The sequence below is a fragment of the Triturus cristatus genome, chromosome 7 (assembly GCF_964204655.1).
Source record: "Triturus cristatus chromosome 7, aTriCri1.1, whole genome shotgun sequence".
In the NCBI taxonomy this organism is placed as follows: Eukaryota; Metazoa; Chordata; class Amphibia; order Caudata; family Salamandridae; genus Triturus; species Triturus cristatus.
In genome coordinates, this window is record NC_140590.1 from 1,255,498,925 (window position 1) to 1,255,520,570 (window position 21,646).

At 48.8% G+C, this 21,646-nt stretch overlaps 1 protein-coding gene across 4 annotated transcripts in view; it reads right to left on the reverse strand.

Annotated features, from left to right (window-relative positions):
* The window catches only part of SETD1A (SET domain containing 1A, histone lysine methyltransferase), a 1,055,844-nt gene that overhangs the window by 789,869 nt on the left and 244,329 nt on the right, over window positions 1–21,646 (reverse strand). The window lies entirely within an intron of this gene.

The window sequence follows — 21,646 nt, forward strand, 5'->3', positions numbered from 1 at the left end:
GATAGGTAGGTACCTCGGGATTGGGCACAGGGGGCCGCAGGGCGGCGCGTGCAGGGGTGCCTTTTGGTGTCAGGAAATCTTACCCTCTGTTGATCGCGGTAGGGGGTGCACCTTGTTCTGAGGCTGCAGGCTTCTTCAGGAATGTCAAGGGAGGTCCTTGGGTGCCAGACTCGGGGTCACAGTCGCCGTGGGGTCGTCCTCGGGATCTTTGTTCACTCCGGCACTGGCCAGGCTTGGCTGGTGCAGAGTGTGCTGGGTTCGCGGTTCCGGGCTGCTGCCAGGGATTAGAGGTAGGTTTTGATTAGAGCCTCTACTCATGGGAGTCCCAGGGGCTTAGAGCCAAAAGGTAGCCAGGTCCTCCGGGGTTTGTGAGGTTGCTGGCCACAAGAGATGCCGGGTTGGAGCAGGAGCAGGTTCGAGGGTCGACAGGCCAGTAGGGCTGGGGCCAAAGCAGTTGGTGTCTTCCTCTTTTTAGCAGCTGCAGGGCAGGTCTTCTTTCTTCTTGCTCTTCTTTGCAGTTTGGAATCTGGAACCTGGGGAAGGAAGGTTCAGGGTGCCCCTAAATACTAGATTTAGGGGTGTTACAGGTAGGTGAAGGGCAGGGGCCAATGGGTCCCTGTCCTGGGGTGGGTACACCCCCTATCCTGCCTCTCTCCTGTGGGAGGGGGGGCAGGAGGCTAGTCCTGATTGGGCAGGGCTTCCCATCTTCAAGATGGCGAGAGCCTGGAGATGTGCTTCACCTCGCCTCCCCCACCTGAGGGGTGGGGTTGGCAGGCTGGCACATCCCCTGTCCTTATTTGGGGTTTCCGGCCAAGCTTCCCGCCAGAGTGGGGGGGGTTGCAGTGGCCTGGGGAAGCTCACAGAGGCGGCATGCCTTTGAAGCTTCCCCCTGCCCATCCTGGGGGAGGAGATTTAGCACCTCGCCCAGGATGTGCATTGTTGCAGACCCAGGAGAGCAGGGGCTCTCCTACCCAGGGGTCCAGCAACAGGTTTTTAGGGAAGGAACACAGGCCCTGGGCACCCGATTGCCAGGAGCCCAGGGCACAACAAGGAAAAGTGCATCAGCTATTAGGCAAAAAAGGGGGGGTTACTGCAACAGCAACCCACTTTCTTACACAGTTCCCTCATCTTTTGCAGTTCCCTCTGAGATCAGGAACATGTCGGAGAGACTTCCTTGATGCTGTGCCCACTGGAACATCATGTCCGATTGCAGAGCCCGCATATGCCAGTGTGTATGTGTCATAAGCAGAATGCAGGAGACCATGAGGCCCCGGACCCTCAGAGTTAGTGTTCTGCTTGGGTTTTCGGATCAGATAGAACCCGCTCAACAGAGCCTCTCTAACCCAGCCAGAACGTTACCCCCTCCCTAGGGCCTATTCCTTCTAAATAACCACATATATATACCACCTAAGGACAGGGAATTCCTACTATATATATATACCAAGACCTCTTATAATACAAGTGGCGGCCTCGCGGTCCCAAATGGACCCAGGACTTCCTACCCAGACGGCAGCCTCAGCCTTGCGGTCCCAAATGGACCCAGGACTTCCTGCCCAGACGGCAGCCTCAGCCTCGCGGTCCCAAATGGACCCAGGACTTCCTGCCCAGACGGCAGCCTCAGCCTCGCGGTCCCAAATGGACCCAGGACTTCCTGCCCAGACGGCAGCCTCAGCCTCGCGGTCCCAAATGGACCCAGGACTTCCTGCCCAGACGGCCGCCTCAGCCTCGCGGTCCCAAATGGACCCAGGACTTCCTGCCCAGACGGCAGCCTCAGCCTCGCGGTCCCAAATGGACCCAGGACTTCCTGCCCAGACGGCAGCCTCAGCCTCGCGGTCCCAAATGGACCCAGGACTTCCTGCCCAGACGGCAGCCTCAGCCTCGCGGTCCTAAATGGACCCAGGACTTCCTACCCAGACGGCAGCCTCAGCACAAGTTCATCCTATGATTACCAGGACATACAACAAGGGAATCAGTGTTACTATGTATCAGATCACACAAGGACTGCCAGTTGAGCACAACCTGTTCCCCAGTTCGAGGGGCTCCTTTCTCCCTTATTCAGTTACCACCTACCCGATCAGGATTAACATCTGTTCATGTCAAGTCACAGCTGACTAGAAGAATAGGCTACCCTCTCATGCAAGAGCACATGTTGGTTCACTACAAACTGGATACTTTATTTAGTCATTACATCACGAGTTCATCCTATAATTACCACGACATACAACAAGGGAATCAGTGTTACTATGCATCAGATCACACAAAGACTGCTAGTTGAGCACAACCTGTTCCCCAGTTCGAGGGGCTCCTTTCTCCCTTATTCAGTTACCACTTACCTGATCAGGATTAACATCTGTTCATGTCAAGTCACAGCTGACTAGAAGAATAGGCTACCCTCTTATACAAGTACACGCAGCACATGTTGATTCACTACAAACTGGATACTTTATTTAGTCACTACATACACGCTCACAGAACATAATACATATCACATACAACCTGCAAAGAAAAGTGAAAGATTAAGTTGTACACTCTAATAAAAAGGGGTTGACATCACCTTGGTCGTATGTAGCCTGCACTCAATGGTCATCTAGGTTCCCTTCTCGTCTGTGCCTCGGCTTCGCCCGGAAGTCACACCTCCGCAGTCACGGATCTACTCCCTTCTCTTTTCTCCGAGTCACTGGGACCTCTTCCTCATCGGCTACTCTCTTCTCTTTGGCTATTCTGTTAGAAGAATATCTGTCTCTCGGTTTTTCTCCACCTTCAAGTTTGTCATCTGTCTTCCCTGGAATAAGTAGTAGCTTTACTGCTAACGGCCAGGTGCCGCCTACGGACTAAAAGCAAGTGCCAGTGTCTGCCTCAGACTTTCACTAATATAGATGTGCATTTTCTCATGGAAAATTCCAGCCCGTAACCTGCCGCCCACCAAATTCTTGTACCTCCCCGTGCCAAGGACACGTTCCCAGCCGGCCGGCCTGATGTAGTGTCTTCGGCATGAAGAAAAATACAATCCTTCGATAAGGGCCGGCCTGAACCGGTTCTCTCCAAGCGAATAACACCTCCTAACTAAAACACTGCCTATGACCTAGAAGCATCCCAAGCTGCCAGAGCAGGAGGAAAGATGGAGTCTCTCCCGTTTAAGGCCTACCAGGCCTGAATTCAGCACGGCTCCATGAAATACCCTCACTACAGAACAGATTACCCCTAATACTAACGAATCTATCCCCTAGGATATGTGTGCAAACCCTGATCTATGGGGAAGAACACAGGATCATGTTGAAGTGCCTAATAAATAGGCTCTATACACTACTCTAACCCTTAGACTTGGATGGAAAGAGACTGAAGTCACAGTAGTTATGCTTTAACACAAGAAAAGGCCGGAGCAGTACATTTCACCCTTGACTTCAGTCTATTATACATTCATTAAACAGAACTAACATCGGTGGAAGAATAATATGAAACAAAGCTAACGAATCTATCCCCTAGGATATGTGTGCAAACCCTGATCTATGGGGAAGAACAGAGGCCTAATAAATAGGCTCTATACACTACTCTAACCCTTAGACTTGGATGGAAAGAGACTGAAGTCACACTAGTTAATCACAAGAAAAGGCCGGAAAAATCGAGCAGTACAGTTAGTCTCACTGAAATCCGGAAGAGAGACTGAAACATCATTATCATAGCCTGAATATCCTGGACTCACCGTTCTGAGGGATAAACCCAAAACGGAATTGTGCCTACAAACGCTCCAATGAAAGGGAGCATCTGAGAGCGAGTGTAGGAGGTCCACCGTAGCCTGGAGGTGGGAAACGACAGCCTGGGTCAAGCACACCTCCAATAGTCAGTCATCGAGATAGGGGAATACTGGCACCCCTGATCTACGCATATGAGCTGCAACCACCATCATCACCTTGTTGAAAACCCAAGGGGCGCTGGTAAGGTTAAAAGGGAACACTACAAACTGAAAGTGCTTGTGGGCCCCCCTTGAACCACAGGTAACGCCTGTGGGCAGGCAGGACAGGGATGTGGAAGTATGCATCTTGCAAGTCCAATGATATCATCCAGTCTCCCGGGCAAACAGGACTTGAGCAAGAGCAAGCATCTGAATTTCTCATTTATCAGGAAGAAATTGAGAGGGAGAGGGTCTGGATAGAACAACGGCCTCCGTCCTTTTTGACCATCAGAAAATAGCAGGAATAACCACCAGAACCTACTTCTGGCGTCAACACCATCTCAATGGCTCCCTTGGCCAAGAGAACAGCTACTTCCTGATGGAGCAATTAGAAATGGTCCTCCATCAGTCTGTCGCGAGTTGGTGGCATGGGTGAAGGAGAAGTTACAATGGGGCAGGACTAGCCCCTTCGGACAATCTGAAGAACCCAACAGTCTAATGTTATTGACCACCAGTGGGGCAGGTGATGGCCCATCCTGCCTTCATCATGGGTGCCCATGAAGATAGGAGAGCAAACTAAAAGGTTTTTGAGGCTGCTGCTGCTGGAGAAGTGGTGGACTGGCCCGACTTCTGGTTGCCCGACCCAAGGTGTATACTAGTACTGTGTCCTCAGCCACGCAGTAGATGAGAAACTTGGGCGCCATGGTGGCTGGGCAGGTGAAGGCATGGCTGGAAGCCCCATCAGTTGCCACAAAAGGAGTGAAAGACAGACTGGGGTTGGTGAAGGGTCACGAAGAGGCCCAAGGACCTGGCCGTAGCTCTGCTATCCTTGAAGCGCTACAGCATGGAGTCCGCCTTGTCTATAAAGAGACACTTGGACATCCCCAGAAAAGTCAGTCGTCCTCAGCCAGGCATGGCGCTGCAAGGCCACTGATGATGAACCGCTCTGCCTAGTGTCAATCGTGTCCAGGCCACATCAAATTGTGAATTTAGCTGCCTCTCCCATCAGCCATAGCTTGGAAGAGTTTGGCCCATCCTCTTACAGGACCTACACAATCAAGGAATGGGAGTAACGGTCCAAAAGGCATGTAAGCTTCATGGACCACAGTGCCAGGCTGGTGGAAGAAAATATTTTCTTTCCTAAGGTATCCAGCCTCTTGGATACCTTAGTGGTAGGGCAATTGAAGGTGGAAGCTTGGACCACCAAGTTTCTCCAGTGTAGGGTGCTGTGAGGAAATATGAATTTTTATGGTCAATTGTGTCCCCTATCTTAGACCCCAACGACTCCATGTACATGCTACAAGTACATGTATGTTCCCTCCAGTTCCAGCTATGAAGACGCAAATACATGTGCGTCCAACGCCAACATGTCCTCTTTCAGATCCGTCATGAATGGGTCGAATATTCCATTCCTAAGTATGATTGGCCACCGACTTTATATGGTTCACTTTTCTAGTTTTACAGTTCAGGCGAGTAGGCCCTGAATTCTGCCATCAAGCCTTTTCCTGCTTTTACCTCTGAAATGCTCCAGCCTGGACCTGCATCCGTATCCATGAACTTTGTCCTACTCCCTGCGCAGCTAACGGTGCCTGACGCGGCCTGTTGCCTGCCAAAAACTGTATTCAGCCTTCAAGTTATCTGCTCCGCTCCTCATCCAATGCATTCCTGTCTAGTAGTTTTAGGTAAACATCCTTCCAGCTACCGAGCAAAGGGCCCGGCCTCGCTGTCTTTATGCAAGTAATTCATAGCCCCTGTTACCATGGAAGATTCCTGCCCCCTCGCATCTCATGTAGACACAGACGCTTGTACATGCACTAACAGTCAGTATAGAATAGATTCCGTCCGAGAGACCTTTCCTTTTGGATAAAACAGTTCCTTAAACAAAGATATTAGATACGATTTGGGATTAGGTGGACCTGACCCCCCAGACTTCTGTCTCCACATGTAGAGCTAAATGTCAATTCCCCTTCACCCTCTAGTTGCACGTCAATCACACGTCATGCGGCTGCGCGCGCATCTCTGCCAAATATTTCTGCTGACACTGCAGGATTCTCTTATGGATCCACCCACTTGTGACATCATTTTAAATGACGTTTCTAGTATACGCCTGTTATTACGCCCATTTTCATTACGTATGTGTATTCTTATCTGTATTATCAGCTGTTACGCCTCCTGCATCTGTCTTAATGCAATGCTTTTCATATATATATTGTTACTTGTCAATAATGTATTGCCTATCCCTTCCTGAACCTTCGTGGTGATGGAATAAGATTGCCTGGTTCGAACCATAATTCCTTTGTAAGGAATAAAGCCCTTTTCAGAACCTCTAATACCACGGATTCTGCCTCTTATTTTGACTGAGTTATTCTTACTAGACTTTACCGCATAAAAAATAGTACAGGTAATTTAAATATTTACCACAGCTGCATGAGGAAATTGTGGTCCGGTGGGGTGGGGCGGAGCGGCGCGCTATCGTCCTGTTCACAGGAGCCCCTGTGCAGGGTTTGATCCAAGACCCAAGCATGACGTCTGTGAGGGCTGGTATTCTTCAGAGTCCAGCGACTACTTTTAATCCTCCCCGAGAGTCCCAGCCCATAAGAATAGGGCTCGGGCTCAAGCCTTAAAAGGAATGGCTCCAGTTGGAGCAGGTGTTGGATGATGAACCACCAGCTCTGTGTCAGAGATGGGGATGAGAATGGGAACAGCGCCACTAGGGAGCGCCAGGACCTCTGCCAGCTAAGGTTTAGGTGGTACGACCAGTGCCGGTCCAGATTCATCTGTGGATCCATGGGGGCGGCTCAAGCTGGGGACAGAATTGCCAGCGGAGAACCAGTGTGGGGCCCCTCCGGACACCGCGGGGCTTAAAGGCACGCTAGCGGTTCAGGCTGCCCAAATATGAGGTACATGGCCTGAGAGAACTCGCGAAGTTGGGCGAGGGTCGCTCCAGCTACCGGAAACTCTAGGAGGCGTACCTGGCCCAGGAACGGGCTCAACCGCAGAGCCAGTCTTCGAATGGCATGGCTCCGTAAGTCTCATCGGATAACTTCAACAGACGAAGTGAAGCCAAATACCGAATAAACTTCGTACTTTTCTTTGTCTTGTGTGAATTACCTGAAGAGGACTTAGAATGCGACGAGGATCTTGGGTTCCGCGACCGATCCTGGGAACTTCCTCTCAAAGAGATAGAGACCTTCAAGGCGTCCCACCCAGAGTGGCAAAGAGCATAAGGGAGCGCTCCCTCTAAGCCTTGGACTGCAAGGCGCAGCAGTCGACGCAGGTCTTTGTGTCGTGGTCGTGCTACAGGCACCAGAGGCAAACAAGGTGTGTGTCAATCACCGACATCGGTTGGTAAGAAGCGCCGCAGGGACTGAAGTCTGTCTACCTAGTTGACGCTCTGCCACACCATGAGAAAACCTCTAAAAAGACTTCGACAGAAAGTCAGAAAGGGTCAGTCAAAAAAATTATGGGGGTAGCCCTCTCCAGATCTGCGACGACTGGCATAAAAAGAAAAGAACTAACGTCAGTGTGCTGGGATGACGCATACATAGGCACCACACATGTCACTTCTGGCGCAGACGCCACGTGGAGTCCATCAATGCCACCTACAGGAGCACAAGGGTAATGCTTACAAAATATTTCCAGACCCAGTCTGAAGCCTGTGGATAAATCTAAGAAAAGGAATCTGTGGTTAGAAGTCTCCATTAGATGGGGAGGTGTTTATAACGGACAACTGCACCTCCTTCTTAAACTCCGAGACTCATTGCCAAGCTTATCTCCTGAGAGTAGTGCCTGTATACCGTCGACTGCTTGCAGTGTCCAAAGCATTTAGGTGTTGGAAATAACCTTGCCCTTTGGGTGATGGTATTTGTCCTCTTTTCATACTTCTAGTGAGGATATTTCATCATCTTCTCAATTTCCTCCCACAGGTAATGTCCCATTTGATTAAGGAGTGTGTTGGAGTTGGCGATTCTCCATTTGGAGGGCTGCTGTTTCCAACCTGCGTACCATCATCTCATCTCTCTTGCTTTCTTTCTCTGGTGGAGGGTTCAGCACCATCAAGGCATTCGTTCTTTTCCTGGCTGTGGCCACTTTTATCAAGTCCACTACTGCACTGCCCTTAAATAAGGGGTCTTTGGAAGAATGCTTGTACATCTCCACTCTTGGAGTTACTGCCTTACGAGAATGGGTCCCTAAAAGCCACCTACCTTGTGGTCTAGAATACTTGGGGGCATTAGGAGGTACTGGATCGATTTCTGAGATGGAAAGATGATCTTCCGAGTTAAACATGCTTTTGACTGCACAGTCTATAATTGAACAACGTATGTGTCTGCAGCTCACTTTACCAGAAAAATGTACATTGTGATGTCATGTAGGGGTGAAAGCTTGTAAGAATAGGAGTTGGCACCCTCCTTTAGAATTTTTTTATCAAAACCGTGCCAATCCCCAACAGCACGCTCAAGGTCCTGGAGAGGGCTGTGTGCATACATTTCTTTGTCTTGGTCCTCATCTGTGGTTTCAACTGTACTAGCTCCTCTACTTGCACCTTGATAAATTCATCGAAATCACTCTTTTAGGAGGATTGCCACAATTTTTGAGGCGTCACTTTTCCCTTTTGACCTGAAGCACTTTTTTTTCCCTCCAGAATTGCAGATCGGTGCAGTCTTTCTTTACGGAATCCATCTCACAATCTTAATTATTTTTCAGCACTGAACCAGAATCTAGAGTCATTCATCAGTGGTGTCTTTATTTCCACCTCCCTTCGCTTGTCGAGGATTTCAACGTCAAGAGGGTTCCTCAAGTACAAATGCTTCATCTAGCGTCCACTATGCCTTTCAGGTGTTTCATGGGTATGCCTCATTTTCTCCTTCTGTTTGCACCTTTTCATTAGCTCTTCCATTTTGGGAGTCGGCAACACACTCAACGTCATAACCGTCCCCTTGCAACACATCAGTTTCTTCACTGCTTCATCATAATCACTGAACAGACCGAGGTCTTTTTGGGAGATTTACTATTTGTGCTGATTATGCATAGTGCTGTAGTGCGACCACCCATGCTTTTCCCTGACCCCAAGAGCCTGCAGCTGCAGTTAGATGCATTCCTCACAGCCTTTCGCCCTGTAGTCTCTGAGCAGACAGAGGTTGCAGACTTTGTGGCTGTCCCTTTGTGCAAACTTAGGGTGGTACTTGGGACAGAATGTAAAGCATGCGTTTTACATTTTCCTTGATGGTTCCTAGATTACGGAAGCACATTCGACCTTGCAATCTATTTCCCAGCTCAGGGTACATACTCTGGTGAAATTCTGTGGATATCTATTGCTATTGACAGTCCTTTCCAGGTTTGTGTTTTTCCTCTTCTTCTCTGCTTACTGCTTAATAGAAAATTCGACAAAGAAATTCTGGACCCAACCACTAAATGGCAGAATATGTACAGCATGTGAATACTGAAAAGATTTACTCTGAAAAAACACAAATCACTTGTCCTATTCCACATAAAAGCATTTTCTTTAATGCATACTTTTTTTCCTTTTTAAGCTAATTAAACTGCATGGGTTGTATGACTCAGCCAAGTTAGTTGGGATCCAGTTAATCTTCGTCATTCTATGTGAAGCTACCTGAAAACTTGGTTATGCCCAATTTTGTACAATGTCGGTTAGCCACTTTTGTAGGAAAAGGCAGTCTTCTTGTGCAGTGTTTTGCATTTTTACCCCGAGAAAAAAGCTTCACCTTATTATGTAAACTCACAAAATCCAGACCAAATCCAGAGAAGAATCGCCATGACCTGTTTATCTAGTGTATTATGACCGTTCAGAGACTGAGCAGTGCCTTGGTGTCTGTAGATGGCAATGAGAATAATAAAATATTGTGGGGAAATACAGAAGAAGGGCAAGAGTGCTCCAGACCTCTATCTGACAACCCTGCTGCGTCTTCATGTCAGGACAGTGAGAATAGGGAAGCATGTCATCACCTCAGCATTCTCCATGGTGACTATAGATGCTTCTAGTTATTCTTTAATAGTGAATGTTCTGCAGAGGTAAGGGGAAATTAAAAGTGTATGGTTTGTTTTTAGGTTTGAACCGTTAGAGGCCAATTTAAAAACGCAATTTCAAGTATTTAAAGAATAAGTTACTGGTGGATAGTCCTATCTAACCGCAGATTGCTCACCTTAAGAATATTCTCCAGATGTCAAACCAGATCTTCACTGCAGTGCTTCTGTGCACCGCTATGTGGCACTATGCAGCTTTACATTGACTTTGCTGCCCCCTTAAAGTTTCAGAGGGGAGCCGCACAGAGGTAGCACCCCTGCACAGCGATATCAGTTTCTTTCCAACTCTTTTCACGCCCTCAGGCAGAACACAAGACAATTGGAAGTACGAGAGTTCAGATTTCTACTTTGGGATCTTTTTAGATGGGAAGACGACGCTTCTCATAACGGGGAAGTGGAATGGCAGTGAGGAATCTGCGGTTCTGAGGTTAGATAGATTACCCACCAGAAACAAGGCTACTGAAGGTAATTACCTATTTCTTTCGATGAATACTTCTAACTGCAAATTCCATTGTTTAGAATAGATACTAAAGCAGTAGCTCCCGAAGATGGAGGGTCTGTGGAGTGGGTTCAAACAAAAAAGTCCAGCAGGACCGAACAGGCAAAATGTCCTTCCAATTAGATACGGTTATTAGGGAAATAGTGCTTGGTGTACTTGTGCACTGATGCCCACATCACTGCATAACAGATGTCCAGAACAACCACACCATTGCCAACTCAGTGGTAGCAAAGTGCTTGGAAAATGGCCGCCGTGTAGGAGCTCTGTCCAGAGCTCCGGGTTGGGGATCACCAAAATCTGGTCTTTATCCCCGAAAAACCCTGCCATCCACTCCTCGCCGCAGCACCCCCCAGATATACTGCAAACTGCGATCACGTAGGAACAAATTCTGGCTTTCTGGACTTACCAGCACCGAAGATCTCCACGGCGCCCTGCTGGATAGCTGGTCCGCGATTTGCCTTGTCTGGTGTCGCCCAGTGAATCTTAAATCGGGCTGGTAGTGCCCAGGTGAGGAGACAACATTGCTTGCTGTGACTCCCCCTGCCGGAGTCGATGCCGAGGCTGAGCCCGCTCTCCCACGGATGCGGAACCTATTTTTCCGCCTGCTGGCGTTACCAGGGTTAAGGCCGGTGCTGTGACTGCCAGCCTATACGGTGCCCATCTTCTGCCCGCATGTTTCATGAGCCCACAGGGATCCGCGCCTGCCCTCAGCCCGCCTGCATTGAATGCCGATGCTGAGCCGATCCTCCGGTGTCCCGAGCCTGCCTTCGGCCCGCCTCTGATGCCGGAACCTGGCCGCTTTCCTGCCAGCTAAATCCCGGCGCTGAACCGGCCTGCTGCCTTAAATGCCGATACTGAGCCGATCCACAGATGACCCGAGCCTGCCTTCAGCCCGCCTCTGATGCTTCAGCCCGCTTTGCCGCCTGCTCAATACCGGCGCTGAACCGGCCTGCCGCCCACTGGTGATGCCGAAACTAAGTCCCCTTTCTGCAGCCCGTGACGAGCCCGCCTACCACCCGCAGATGACTCCGTCTAGCACCGGAGCCGATTGCGATGTTTGAGCCCGCCTCCGCCCGCCTCAGATATCATTTCTCACGGTGCCCCAGCGAAAATCGGCTCGCTTGCTATCACTTTCAACAGCTGACTGCCTGCCTGCCTCTCCTAGTTAACTGTGTGCGCAGCTGATGCCGGATAACATCAAACGGTGAGCACTCTGCTACCTACTTTATTTTGTACTTGGTTAAAATTAACCACCACCACCATCTTAACCTTGTGTGACGCCATTTTACAATCATCAAACTGTTTGCGATGGCCATCTAAATCCGTTCTATTTCGGATGCATGCATTCTGCTAGTTTAAAGTGAAGTGAAAGGGGACTGATCATCACTTGACCCATTAATAGTAATTGAAAGAGGACTGCGCAGCTGACTGCACAGCAACAGACAGGGGACAAAGCAAAATCCCACCTACAACAAGAAGCCTCCCACAACAACAACAACAGAGAGAGGACTTCTACAGTAGTCATCTTGACATCGGTTTTTATACTCCAGCCTCCTAAACTTATATCTATATCTGGCCACACCTGCCCGGCACCTTGTTTTTGCTACTCATCTAAGGCAGGCCATTTGACGAGGGAGCTCCTTCAGCAGCATACCTTGAATGTAGGGCAGACTTGCGAATTCATACCTCCTTGCAAACCGACCACCGGGGCTGAAACTTCTTTTCTCCCCCCAGCATGGCTGAGCCGTGCCTGTGCTCCACGGGAGCCAACTATTACACCGTTATCTACCCCCCTAATCTCTCCAAATCTGCCTCCAAAAACCTTAAAACACTCCATCCTGAAAAGTCATCCTGAAACGCTGATATCTGACCATCGTCTCTGCGTAAACCAGGGCACTGTCATCAATGACCTCATCTTCCACTCCAGGAAAACGTCGCTCTGGCGCAATACCTTCTCAAGCCTCCTCAAATTTCAAGAAACAAGGGACATCCCTCATGGAAAAAAACTCACAATCACTCCTTCTGCAAATCTGCGTGCAGACATTACCATCACCTTATACAACAGCAGCACCATCCTGATTCAAGGACCTCCCAAAAACCTCATCAAATTTGCAGACCTCTTCACCCTCCTTAAAAAACATATTCACAACCCAGCTCAGTCCTCATTTCGGCCACTCCACCCTGCACCCACTCTGCCAAGTATACCCTGCATCTCACCAACCACCCCTGCCAGTGTCCTTGCCTTGGGGCGACCCGGCCCTGCCAGTGACCCTGCCTTGAGGCGACCCGGCCCTGCCTCCCAGTCACCCATGCCTGCCATCCACTACGCCCCATTACCACCACACCCAGACCTCCCAGGAATCCCCTCTCCATCGAACACCCAAACTCCCCCTAGGATCCTCCTTTCACTTCTACCCAGCCCCACCATCACACCTCCAGCACTCACCAGAAGCGTCCCCAAACGCTTAACCTCCGGCCACCGGCCCCCTGTAACCCCCGTTAGGGCTCACAATACTGATATGGAAACACCTAATTTGGCCCAGAACTCTTGTCGAGTTAGACCCTCCGCTAGGTTGCAATTTCAATCAGACGAAATCGCTCACACCCGCTTGGCCCCTTGCCCACAAGACCCCCCTCACATAGGGACACGGATCAACCTAACCCCCCCTCACTCTATCCCAACAGCACACCAGCTTCCAGCCCTCAGCCCACCTAAACCCTCCTCTAGGCTACCTGAACATACCATCAGAACTGCTCAGTCTTTCCCTATAGCTCACCTGCCACCAGCCCTCAGCCCGCCTGAACACACCGCTAGGTTACCTGAACATACCATCAGAACCGCGCCCCGGCAACGGGCCTCAGGTCTACCAGAACATACCTCTCTTAATGATATTGATATTCTCCACCGCAGATCCTCAGAATTAACACGGAGCATCCACAAATCGATTCTAGACCTAAAGCACCTCCTTCACATCACTGAACTCTCCTTCTCTAAACTATGGCTCTCACAGACTGCGACTCACATCCCCTTGACGAAGCCCCTCCTTCACCCTCTACCTCTATCCCAGAGACACCTGCGCCCTCGCAAGCAACCCTGCCACCTCTCTGAGGAGGAAATTCTTGCTCTCCTCTACACCTACAAACCCTCCCCTGGCATGATCAATCCCTCAGAACTCACGGAGGAAGAAGTAGTTGACCTCCTACGTAGTTACGACTCTGCCTTGACAGCCCCATGCCCTTTAGACCCCGAAGGAGAACACCCTATCTGCACAGTTGCAACCAACCCTAACAGAGCTGCTACCCGCCGCGTCCGAGGGGAGGTCAATAGCAACCTAGCTAAAGTTCCCACCTCTGCCTCCACTGTCGACACCCACTCCTACCCCTCCCTAGCCGGCCTCCTAATAAACTGACGGTCAGCTGTAAAGCATGCATCCGAGATCGCCGACCTCATCATGAAACATAAATCGGACCTAGCGATCCTGACTGAATCTTGGCTCAAGGATTCCTCATCGTTCTACCTTGACCTCTTAGTCCCGCCCAACTATAGCATCATAAGGTTGGACAGGCACTCAAAGAAAAAGGGGGGTGGCATTACCTGTATCTACCGCTCCAACCTCCTTGTTACGGAACTGCCGGTGGACCCCACGGACTCTTGCAAATACCTTGCACTCGCCATCTCCAACACCTCACAGCTGTGCAAACTGCACATCTTTTACCACCCCCTCCGGAAAGAACGACAGCTTTACGGACCTCCTCATGGAAATCATCACAGCCAAGGTATCCCCAAGCTCTAACAACATTTTTCTTGGTGACTTTAACTTGCATTGTAACGATTCTAAGGATCCTCAGGTCAATGCCTTCAGAGACCTCTTGACCGATCAATCCCTTACCCAAGCCTGCTCCCTCCCCACTCACGCGAAAGGTGCCACCCTCGACTGGATCATTGCTAAGAAATCAGCGGTCAAACCTATCTCCATTGATCCTTGTGATTGGTCTGACCACCACGCCATCACCTTCCTCCTGTCCAGCACCCACAAATCATGGGCCCCCCAACCTGTGATTCCCAAACGATGGGTTAGGGACACCAAGAACCTCGACCACGTGAAACTGGCAGCTCATTGCGAGTCTGAACTCCCCCCTGTTCACAGTGCACAGCGGTCACAAACCTAGCGGACCACTACTCCTCCACCATATCCGACATTCTTGATGACCTGGCACCGCTAAAACTAAAAAGAACACAGATCAAAGACAGAAATCCCTGGTTCAGTGGATCCCTCAACAAGGAGAGGAGATCCCTGCGACAGTCTGAACGGATCTGGAAAAAACACCCATCTGCAGCACATCTAAAACGCCTTTGCCAGGCCAGAAATGCCTACAATAAGAAAATACTCCACACAAAAAAAGAATTCTTCAGAACTGAACTGGAGAATGCTAAAAATCGGCCTTGCAAGCTGTTCGACTTGGTCAAACACCAATCCAACAAACTAGTGAAAACTGCCAAAGAAACACCGAAACCCTTAATATCAAGCGAGGAATTCTCTTCCTTCTTCTATGACAAAATCTCTGCCCTAAGAAATTAACTTAAATCCGCAACCCACCACGAAAATCCAAATCAGCCAGCTCCACCTCTTCTCTCCGGGTTGTCCTCCCACACCTCACCCAAAAACCTAGCACACTGGTCCAATTTTAAAATATATGATGATCAATCTGTCTCGAAATTTCTTGCCTCCCTAAAACCGAACAATCACTTTAACGATCCTCTCCCCTCTAACTGCCTAGCTGCTGCCTCCAAGGCCATCATTCCTTCCTGGACCTCAATAATCAACGCCTCCCTCCTACCGGGCTCAATTCCTGACTCGCTCAAGGCGGGCCAAGTTGTCCCCATCCTAAAAAAAAACCTACGCTGGACCCTGCCTCCGCCGAGAACTATAGACCCATATCCAACATCCCACTCCTTGCCAAAATTCTGGAAAAAGGAGTGCAACAACAGCTAAGCCTACACATCAACAACTTTCACCTGCTAGATGACTTTCAATCAGGCTTCAGACCGGGACACAGCACAGAAACCACTCTTCTCCACATTGTTGATGACGCTCTCCAAGCCCTAGACCTAGGCAAAACCTGCCTCCTAATCCTTCTAGAACCTTCTTCTGCCTTTGATACGGTGAACCACGAAATTCTCCTTGAACGCCTCAAACTCAGGATGGGGTTGGAGGGCACCGTCCTTGAATGGTTTAGATCCTTCCTCCAAAACCGCTCACAGAGAGTCCTCATCAACGGTAATCTATCCGCCCCCTCTCCAGTTTCTGTTGGAGTCCCACAAGGATCAACCCTCTCCCCTACCCTTTTCAACCTTTATCTTGAACCTCTCACCGAGGTGCTTCGTGCCGCCAACATATCCTACCTTATGTACGCCGACGATACACAGGTCTACATAAAAATCTCTTCCCCTGAGGACATTTTCTCCCTAAACAAGGCACTGAAGCCGACAGTCCACTGGCTCACCGCCAACCAGCTTAAACCCAAGGCAAACAAAACCGAATTCCTTCTGATCTCCCCACCCAAACCAAATCCAGACATCCAGGAATGGATCAAGACCATCACTGCACTAAACTGCCCTCCTACCATTGTTGACTCTGCAAAATCCCTGGGAATAACCCTTGACGGCAGCTTGAATATGCACAGCCATATAAACGCGATGGCCAAAACGGCTAGATTCCACCTGAGCTACCTAAGAAACCTAAAACCCTTCCTCGATATGTCCGACCTTAAAATGGCAACCCAGGCCCTAGTCATTTCCAGACTTGAATATGGATGCTCTACTCTTGCAGGGCTATCCAAGAACTCTCTGGCCCCATTGAAAGCCTGCCTCAACACCGCCGCCAGACTCATAACGGGCTCAAAAAAATTTGACCACATCTCTCCCAACCTCAAAGCTCTGAACTGGCTTCCCCTGGAGGCCAGAATACAATTTAAACTGGCTTGCATAACTCACAAAGCTCTGTACACGAACTCGCCGACATTTCTTGCACAAAAACTCGTGATATCCGGACAGGCCAGAAACTCCCGATCTGCCAAAAACTGCTGTTGCAGCCAGCACGCTTCCAGAAGAAAAAAAAACGTACAATCGAGCCTTCTCTGGGGCCGCTCCAAGAATCTGGAACTCTCTCCCACCCTCCATCAGAAGACTCCCGTCCTTGGCACACTTTAAGAAGGAGATCAAAACTTTCTTAATGGGGAAAATACCTCATCTAACGAACTCTTTACAATCTCCTCATAGACTTGTTTCCACCCGCCACCTCGGAATTATCCACGGCCTCCATAGATGACATCTTTCTGGACTCCTGGGCATCCCCCCATGAGCTGTGACTGCGTGCCTATTGTACTTTTTAACTACCTGCTCTCATTTTTTATCCCACATGTAGCTTCGACCTCAGCTATGGTGCACCTCGTGGATTGGAAACCTTTTTATTTTTATCTGCATGCTTCAATTTTGCTTCCTCATGTAGCTTGGACTTTAAACTGCGTTCTCCTCCTGTATCCATTTCTCTCCCAATCTGATCACTCCCATCCTTATGCTTTATTTCCCCCACCTCAATCCTGTAAAGCGCTCTGATACCCTCACGGGTCTGGTTCGCGCTCTATAAAACTATACAATAAATAAATAAATAAGCAGCCTTGGTCCTGGTGGAATGAGCCCTCAGGCCTTCTGGAGGGTGCTTCTTGTCTAGTGATAGAGTCCTCTTCTGCAGCACATTACCCTTCTTTGCCCCAGATAATTCTGTGAAGAGAGTATCATCCACTGATGGGCTTTGGTGCAATCAATGTGAGAGATTATGGCTGTTTTAAGGTCCAGCCGATAGGAGTCTCTAATAGATGAGGCGGGACAAAGAAGGATGGGAGGGTGAAGCATTGCTAAACATAAAAAGGCATCACAAATTTTAAGCAGAGGCTGCCCTGCTCCTAAGCAATATGTTACCCAGAAAAAGGGTGGTATAGGGCAGGCATACCTAGACAGCCTGGGGCTCAATTCACTGAATGAGCTGAGCTAATCGCAACAAGGAAGATGAATTTGATAATCAGTTATTGAAACGAGCAGCTGTGCATTGGTTCGAAGGGGGGGCACATGGCGATGTCATGATCAAATTAAGATGCCACTGTGGCATCACATACAGTTTAGAAGGGAAAATATGTGAAACTTTTATTAAACCACAGTTGATTTAAACAAGGACATCTGGTCCAGCTAACGCAAGAATGGTGAAAAGGAAGAAAAATAGCCTTTAATCATACGCGCTGTAAGACCTTGAATGGCCAATGATAAAACAAACAAAACTTTGAACAGTTCAGCTTGTAAAGGGTCTATGCTATGGAGATCACAAATTTGTTCCAGCGCCCTGCATAAATAGTTTTCCAGAGGGGTGTCTGGCTGCGAGGATGGCATCAATAACCTAAAAGAGGTAGATCAAATGCAGACAACTTCCACTGCTCAAACTAAACGCTTAGAAGTGTAAATTGCAAGTGTTTGATGCACAATTCTGCCTTGATGCTGTAACATAAGATCCTGAAGCGGTAGCCTGATCGAAAACAGATGTTCATGCCTAGACGTTCTGGGTGCCTCACTCTCCTGGCCCGATCTAGAGCCACTATGATGACTTATGTCCGCAGTTCGTGACCATCTTTAAAACTGGGGGCAGAAGGGGCAGTGGCAGAGAGGCACACAGGAGTTCTGTGCTCCAATCTAGCCTCAAAACATCTCATTGAGAGAGCATTCTAGAAACATCTAGCAGTTGACAGCGAGCGTTGTTGATGGAGGCGAAAAGATCCAGTCATGATTATCCGCCAGGCGCTGCCAGCAGAGCTTGTCCACCCTGTTGTTTAAAGATCCCTCAGGCAGTTCTAGAACAGGACGATGCCCCTATACAGCCGCCAACTCCAGAGGTGCATAGTCCCTTGACACAGGACCCAGGACTTCATCCTACCCTGCTTGTCTCATTACCAGATGGACAGCAGGAAGGCCTTCAAAGCCATGCGAATGACCCTTTGTACCAACAGATTTATTAGGCGCCAGATTTCTGAAGGTGACCAGAGGCCTCTGGTCTCCACCTCTCCCAGATGGCTTCCCCAACCCAGCATCGACACATTCATTGCCACGGTCAGCTAGGGGTGGGGAAAGCCTCTTGTCAAGTTGCAGTTCAACAGCCTGCACTGCAGATCTTTTGCAATCTCCTCCAAAACCTGGGTGGCATCAGACAGGTTTCCTGGTGTTGGACACACTGAGACTTCAGCTCCTTATGCCATCTGGCAAAGTGCATGGTTGAGGGTAGCAGACTAAGTAGGCTAAAAGTTGCTCTCACAGAGATCTAGGACCGAAGCTGAAACATCATAGTCTGAATGTATTGGAATCATGGCAGAGGAAAGGCCTTGAAATGCACAATGTCCAGAACAGCTACTATCAATTTAAGCTTCTACGAAGACTCGTTGATTGACAACCCCAACAATGTCAAAAAGTTCACCGCCATTCACAGGTGGTCTACAAATGACTGTGCCAAGCCCACCTTCAACACTAGTCATCAAGGTAAGGAAAAATCAATATCTCTGACATTCGAAGGTAGGTGGTGGCAACTGCCATCACTTTAGTGAACATTGAGGGGAGCTGGTAAGGCCAAAGAGGACTAAAGCAAACTGAAAATGCGATTTGCTGACCTTGAACTGGGACTGCAGGATGGGCACTTGAAAGTAGGCGTTCTGCAGGTTTGCTGGGTGGCTCATTGTCTCAGAGGCCTGGATGATGTCAATTGGATCCCCGGCCAGAGAGGATTGGGGTTTCTGTTGCTGGGACAGTGGGCCTTAGTGGTGGATGTATTCCGAACCCCTGGCAAAGTCTCAAAAGGGGATCAACTGTTTGAGATACTGACTCGCAAGTGTAGAGAGGCCCAGACAGCGTACTGTGGCTCTGCTTTCTTTGAAGCACTCCAATGCGAAATTGGGCTTCTTGCCAAACAGCTAAGGAATATCCATAAGTGATAGCTGAATATCATGCCAGAAGCCCGTGGATCTCATTCATGTTTGGCACCTCAGCACCATGCTAGTCCAGACTGCTGTGCCTAAACAATCAGAAGTGTTAAATCCTGATCCAATTGCATATTTGGCTGCATCCTGGCCATCCTGAAGAGTTGGTGCCAGGTTGGCACTAAATTAATCCGGACTGCCAGCAAAATCTCAGAGATAATGTCTCAAAATGTGTGTTAATACCTATCCAGCACACAGCTGGCAGTGACTGACCAAAGAACATTTGTTTTCCCAAATGCCTTGCTTCTTTTTGACTTTCTTTCTGGGTGGGTTTGTAGCGATTTATTTGAGGTTAACTTTGCTGATACATGCCTTAACTACCAGGCTCTCAGGTGTAAGGTGCTGTGTCAGGAGAGTAAGAGCACCTGAAGCAGGCATGTGATGTTGGGCTGGCTGTCTAGTCAAATGTGGGCAAAAGCATGGCTTAACCCATGTACCCATGAGAGTGTCAGTCAGGGCTTTGTTAAATGGCAACAAGAGCTCGGGAAAAGCCTGCCAGGTTGCAAAACGTCTGAGAACATTGGTTTGTGCCTCAATAGTAGGTAACTTTTAAATGTAGGACTCCAACCTAATGACCACAGTAAATGAGGCTGTCTCTTCCATTGAAAAGCCAGGGGAAGTGTCCAACTCACTGGTTTCTTGTTGGTCCAAGCAGAAATTTGCATCACGATATTGTGAAGGCAATTCATTCCCATTGTCGCCAAAAACTGGTTGATGATTGAAAGTTGCTGAAGAGCTGGAAAGCAGCTGCTAGGTAAAGTCAATGTTTTGTCAAAATGTGAATGGTACTGGGCAAGTCAGAACTTTTCAAGGAGACAACCTCGGTTGAGACTAAATCCGTTCCAAACTCAGACAATAGAATAGGATTGACATCCGCTGGCAGTGTCGAGGCTAGAAATAACCGGGATCTTGGCGCACCGATTTAAGTTGGTTCCAAAATCAGAGCTTAACGCGAAAACGGGTTCAGGAGGCCCAGACGGCACAGAAGACTGGTTGCAGGTGGCAACTCAACTGTAGACCTTTACGGATAAGACCAGAAGGCGCACCTAAGGGAGCCACAAGGGTACCAAAGATTCATAACATAGCTTCTATGAAAGCCTCAACCAGTTGCATTATCGCAGACAGCCCCGAAATTCGGGGTGCATCAGCTTAAGCTGTGGAATCGACTCCTCAGTAGAGGACTGGGAGCAAGAGGCACCTTAACATTCTCAGGACTAATCAGAAAGAAAGTGGTGAGACTGGGACTATTCTCACTTGTGCTTCTTATGAGTCATCGTTGATTTACACTTATCAGAACACCTGAACTGCAATGATGACCTGTTGTGGGAACAACCCCTAGAACGGGAACATGTCCATACGTTCAACTTCGAGCGCGAACAAGACTGGCACAACTTCAGGTGTTCGGCAATGTACAATCTGGATTCAGGATCCTGGATCACCTTCCGGATTCATAAATGCACACTTTTCACATGACACTGAGCCGTGGCCCAAAGCCACACACAAAAAGACACACCTCTTTGGGGATCGGCCACAGACATCTGTTTGTGAAAGTCCCTACAAGGTATAAACAGTGTAATTTTAAGAGAGGGACATGTTTCTTTGCACACTGGGGAATAAGAACTTTGATGACAAAAATATGTCAATTGAAGAGAAAAGGTTGGGAACTAGCTCCTAATCCACATCCTAATGTGCAAAAAGAAAGGAATGGAAGTCCGTGTGCAGGTGTGGCCCTTACATGTGGCTTCGACCGTCACTGTTCGAGCGGAATGAGGCCGACACAATCACAAGACACCACTTACAGGCGCACGGGGATCTGGGGTAGAAACGTTCCTGATCCAGTCTGGTACCTTCGGATATTCACATGGTAAAGAATCTGTAGTGAGAAGTACCAATCAGAAACCAGATATAACCTATAAACGCTGGAAAGAGAATTCTGAGCTCCTTTGTCTTTCCTTTTATTTTAAGAGTAGTAGACCTGGGCAAAGAAAGCGTTTTTGTGAGGGATGGGGGATATAGCAGAGATAAAAAGCTCATCCACAACATTGGACAGATTATGGGTCACACAATTATATGACGACACAATGAACAAGGTGCAATGCTAGATAAAGGTCTCTGTATATTGTTGTTGGAATATATTACTGATGATT